This window comes from Physeter macrocephalus, chromosome 18 (assembly GCF_002837175.3).
Source record: "Physeter macrocephalus isolate SW-GA chromosome 18, ASM283717v5, whole genome shotgun sequence".
Lineage (NCBI taxonomy): Eukaryota > Metazoa > Chordata > Mammalia > Artiodactyla > Physeteridae > Physeter > Physeter macrocephalus.
The window spans coordinates 25492766-25498161 of NC_041231.1; positions in this window are offsets into that span (position 1 = coordinate 25492766).

Genomic DNA, 5396 nt, shown 5'->3' on the forward strand with positions numbered 1-5396 from the left:
CTCCCTCCCACCCTCCCTATCCCACCCCTCTAGGTGATCACAGAGCACCGAGCTGATCTCCCTGTGCTATGCGGCTGCTTCCCACTAGCTATCTGTTTTACGTTTGGTAGTGTATATATGTCCATGCCACTCTCTCACTTTGTCCCAGCTTACCCTTCCCCCATCCCGTGTCCTCAAGTCCATTCTCTCGTAGGTCTGCGTCTTTATTCCCATCTTGCCCCTAGGTTCTTCATGACCTTTTTTTTTTTAGATTCCATATATATGTGTTAGCATACGGTATTTGTTCTTCTTTTTCTGACTTACTTCACCATGTGACAGACTCTAGGTCCATCCACCTCGCTACAAATAACTCAATTTCATTCCTTTTAAGGGCTGTGTAATAGTCCATTGTATATACGTGCCACATCTTCTTTATCCATTCATCTGTCCATGGACACTTAGTAAACCATTCCTTCTGACTGGGCTTTTATCTGCTATTCGTTCTACATTTGACCCTTGAACAACGTGGCAGGGAGGGGCGCCAAGCTTCGCACAGTTGAAAATCTTCATGTAACTTATAGTCGGTCTTCCTCTATGTATGTGGTTGCTCCATTTCTGCAGTTCCTCTGTATCTATGGTTTTGCATCCAAAAATTCAACTAACCATGGATCAGGTAGTATTGTAGTGTTTACTATTGAAAAAAATCCACACGTAAGTGGAAGCACGCAGTTCAAACCCATGTTATTGTTCAAGGGTCAGCTGTATATGTACTTTGGTCTCCTATATAACACCTCTGTTCTTTTTCTGAACTTGGGTTTATCATTTATTGAAGAAACCGTAGGACTCCGGTAACCTAAATGGTTTCTTTATAGTGATTCACAAACACTAATGTAGTGCCTATGTAGTGAATCTTTTTTTTTTTTTTGCGGTACGCGGGCCTCTCGCTGCTGTGGCCTCTCCCGTTGCGGAGCACAGGCTCCGGACGCGCAGGCTCAGCGGCCACGGCTCACGGGCCCAGCCGCTCCGCGGCACGTGGGATCTTCCCGGACCGGGGCACGAACCCGTGTCTCCTGCATCGGCAGGCGGACTCTCAACCAATGCGCCACCAGGGAAGCCCTTTTTTTTAAAAAAAAAAAAAATTTATTTATTTATTTATTTGTATACGCCGGGTCTTAGTTGCGGCATGCAGGATCTAGTTCCCTGACTGGGATCAAACCCGGGCCGCCTGCATTGGGATCGAGGAGTCTTTTTTTTTGGGGGGGGGGGGGCCGTGGGGAGCGAGAAGTCTTAACCACCGGACCACCAGGGAAGTCCCTCTAGTGAATCGCGGGAGGGAGAGTGTTTTTTGTTGGGGGGGGGGGGGGGCCGTGGGGAGCGAGAAGTCTTAACCACCGGACCACCAGGGAAGTCCCTCTAGTGAATCTTCTGAGCGTTAACTGCCCAGGTGACAGTCATTCTTCTTTCTCTTGGAACTACTCCCCACATACACAAGGCACTCCAACCCCCATGGCCAAATCTTCAAGTCGATAGAACACAGGCACTCTAGAGCCAGGCAGTGTGGGTTCAAAGCCTGGCTCTGATGCCTACTAGCCGTGTGACCTTGGGAAAGTCGCTTGGTTTCTCTAAGCCTCCATTTTTTCCCCCCACTTCAAAGGGCTGACCTCTAGATTAAAGGAGATAAAATTTATAAAATGCATAGACAGCGACAGGCCTAGAGCAAGCACTCATTGCATGCTAGTGGTGGTGGTGACTTTGCCGTTTCCTGACCTGACCCCTTAGGTATAGTTGATGGATGCAGCGGGGCGTGGCGGGGGGTGGGGGGTGCCTGACCCAGGCTAGAGCAATCACATCCCCTCTGAGGAATTTGGAATTAGAAGGTGAAAGCCTCAGAGAATGAATGCTGTCAAAATTGCAGCATTTGAACTTTTCCGCTCAAATGTTTGTCAGAGGATCCGCAGCATCAATAACACCTGGGAGCTTGTTACATGATACACAATCTCAGGCTCCCTCCCAGACCTACTGAATACAGCTGCATTTTTAATAAGGTGAACTTCACTGCTTGAGACACATTAAGAGCAAAGTCTACTATCTTCTTGAAAGTCATCCATTGTGTTCTTTGTTTCTTCAAACCTACAGATACAAATACAGATTTTTATCAAATACTCTCAGCTGATGCCTTATCTGTTTTCAAGCTTGAGCTAGCTCTAGGTACTTTCTGCTACTTGCGTCCCCAGGATCTCAGTAGGACTGCTGATTATATTTAAGAAAGCTTGCAGGATGCTATAGATTTTCCACTGTAACCTATCACGAAGACGAATCTAGAATCAGAGGAGGGATTTAGCTTCTAAAGTCAGCACATAAGGTGAGAATTATGTCTGGTCAAAATGATGCCAGAAAATGTGTTCGAGATGTACATCATCTTTCAGCCAGTGCAACCTGGCTGACTTGGGAGTACATTGATACGTCTTCCTCACTTGAGCCCCAGTTGAAGTAGATTCTCTTTCACGACCACATGGTACTTATTCTTAAACCCTAGATGCACATTTTTGCTCACAAGGATCACACTATGGAAGCTGAGAACACAGATGCGTATTTCCCAGCTTATATCCACTCTGGGGCCTAAGCTCGTTGAATGAAATGGCAATCAGAATCACCTGCACAACTTATTTTTTCCTTGCTTTTTCTGTCTCTTCCATTCTCCTATCTCTGTCTCTCTCTGGCACGCAGAGTTGACTGTTCACAAATTAAATGTGAGCGTGTTAGGGCCCTAAGTGTGTCGGTCCTCAGATCTTTTGCATACATAGCACACTCTCCACTTCGAGTGTTTCTGACAGCCACTAGAAGGCATTAAAGGCTCTACGAGATAGTAAACAAGCCAGCAATCATTGCCACATGAAAGTACTGCAGCCTAAGGATGCTCGTCTCCGAAAGCATTCACAGTCACCGCACACTTCACCTGCCTTCCAACTTGACCTTCACTTCTCCTCCACGTTCTCCCGGCAGTTTTATCCCACATTTGGCCGTGTCACTGTAACAGGTGCCACTGTCTGACAAGTTTCATAAACCATGTGTGCCCTCAGTCCTAACAAATATAAGTTTTATGTATTGATCAAAATTTGGTTGCAACACCGTGAATGTTTAGGTTTCTAGCTACTAGAAGATATTAAAGCCTCTCCACGGTAACAAACAAGTCCACACCTCACTAATAGGCACCTCCAAACACCATCTTTACAAGATACTGCTGTCTCTAGTCCACTACTCCGCATAGGAACGAACAGTCCTCCAGCTGCCACGTGGATGGACCTCGAAAACGTTATGCTAAGTGAAATAAGCCAGACAAAAAAGACAAATACTATATGATTCCACTTATATGAAGTGTCCAGAATAGGCAATTTCATAGAAGCAGAACATAAATTCCAGGTTACCAGGGGCTGGGTGAAGAGAAGAAGGGGAGTTTCTGCTCAATGGTTGCAGAGTTTCGATGATGAAAAGTTTTGGAAATAGTGGTGATGGTTGCACTGCATTGTAAATGTAATTACTGCCACTGCACTGTATACTTAATGGCAAATTTTATGTAATACATTTTCCTACAATTTTTTTAAAAAGTGTGGAAAATAGTTCTCTACTGTCCATATCACCAGGTCTGAACACTTAAGATCCCCATATTCTAGTTCACCTATTGCTTTAATTCATCTCCAGGGACCATCATCCACGCCATTCAGAACTTTCCCCATTCTCTCCTCATTCTCTGAAATGCCACCATACAAGTGTGTGCAGATACACTCTGGATGTATTCATTCATTCATTCATTCATTCATTTTATTTATTTATTTATTTATGGCTGCATTGGGTCTTCTTGCTGTGCATGGGCTTTCTCTAGTAGCAGTGAGCGGGGCTGCTCCTTGTTGCAGTGTGCAGGCTTCTCATTGTGGTGGCTTCTCTTGTTGCGGCGCACGGGCTCTAGGCGCGCGGGCTCAGTAGTTGTGGTGCACAGGCTTAGCTGTTCTGCAACATGTGGGATCTTCCCGGACCAGGACTCGAATCCGTGTCCCGTGCATTGGCCGGCGGATACTTAACACCAGGGAAGTCCCTGGATGTATTCTTATTTCCTTGGTTTTTCACATGCTCTAGAATTATTTATAAATAATAAATAATGACTTGTACTGCAGTCTCATACATGGGCTCCACCCCTTAGAAGTTTGCAGTCTAATCAGGGAGTCAGTCAAGTTAATAGGTCATTGGAATATAGTGCAAAGTGAGATGATCAGGGACACAGAGAATGGAGAGTGGGCAACCAACCCAGCTGGTGGCAGGGTGCAGTCAAGGAAGGCTTCCTGAGGGAAGTAGCCTCTGATTCTGTGTGTGTATGTGTGTGCGTTTGTGTACAAGATTGCTGTTATCTTGTTAAATCAAAAAAAAAGATTTTTTTCATAATCATCAAGTATCAGGCAGTATTGGATAGTCTCCATGTAAGAGCAGAGTCAGCAGCAAGCAGTTTGTGGTATTAACGTTGCAGGGTACCAGTCAATTAATGGGTTCCTGTCCAGGAACTGTAGCTACAGAACCATCCTGACTCTAATGCATCCTTTATCTTGCTGTAATTCAAGCACACCAGACTAAAATAACCATGATTTTCTTAAAATCTGAAGGAAAGGATACCTTTAGACCAGGGAACAGCATATATAAAAGGCTGGGTCTATAGATTTTTTTTTCCCCCTCCTCCTTTTTTGGGGGTTAAGGGGATGGGTTCTGGAAATTAAATAACAAGTTAAACTTGGGAGATCGAAAAAGGTCAATGTGGGGAATTCCCTGGCGGTCCAATGGTTAGGATGCCGGGCTTCCACTGCAGGGAGAGGGGATTCAATCCTGGTCGGGGAACTAAGATCCTGCAAGCAGGGTGGCAGGACTGAAAAAGAAAGAAAGAAAGAAAAAGGTCAATGCGTATGACGCGTCTGAGCCATCGCTGAGATCACATGTAAATAACTGAAAAAATTGTGGCTCCTGCTATTTGGATGTCAAGTGGTATAGTGGGGTCACTTTCTCACACGGTTGTCTTAGTAGTAGAAATAATGATAAGACCTAATCATCTCGTCATATAGTTAGGTTCTGCACGTGTTGTCCCATTTAATCCTCATAGTTTACCCACGAAGCAAATACTATCATTACTCCCATTTTATTTATTTTTATTTTGTAAAGTTCTCTGAAGAAGCTACAGTTTTGCTTGTTCTAATTTGACTGCACTGCGTGGCTTACGGAATCTCAGTTGCGGGATCTCAGTTCATCTCAGGGACTGAACCCAGGTCATGGCAGTGAAAGCACCAAATCCTAACCACTAGACCACCAGGGGACTCACTCCCATTTTATAGATAAACCACCTGATGCTTTATTAGGGCACATGCCCAAGGTCATTTTCCTCA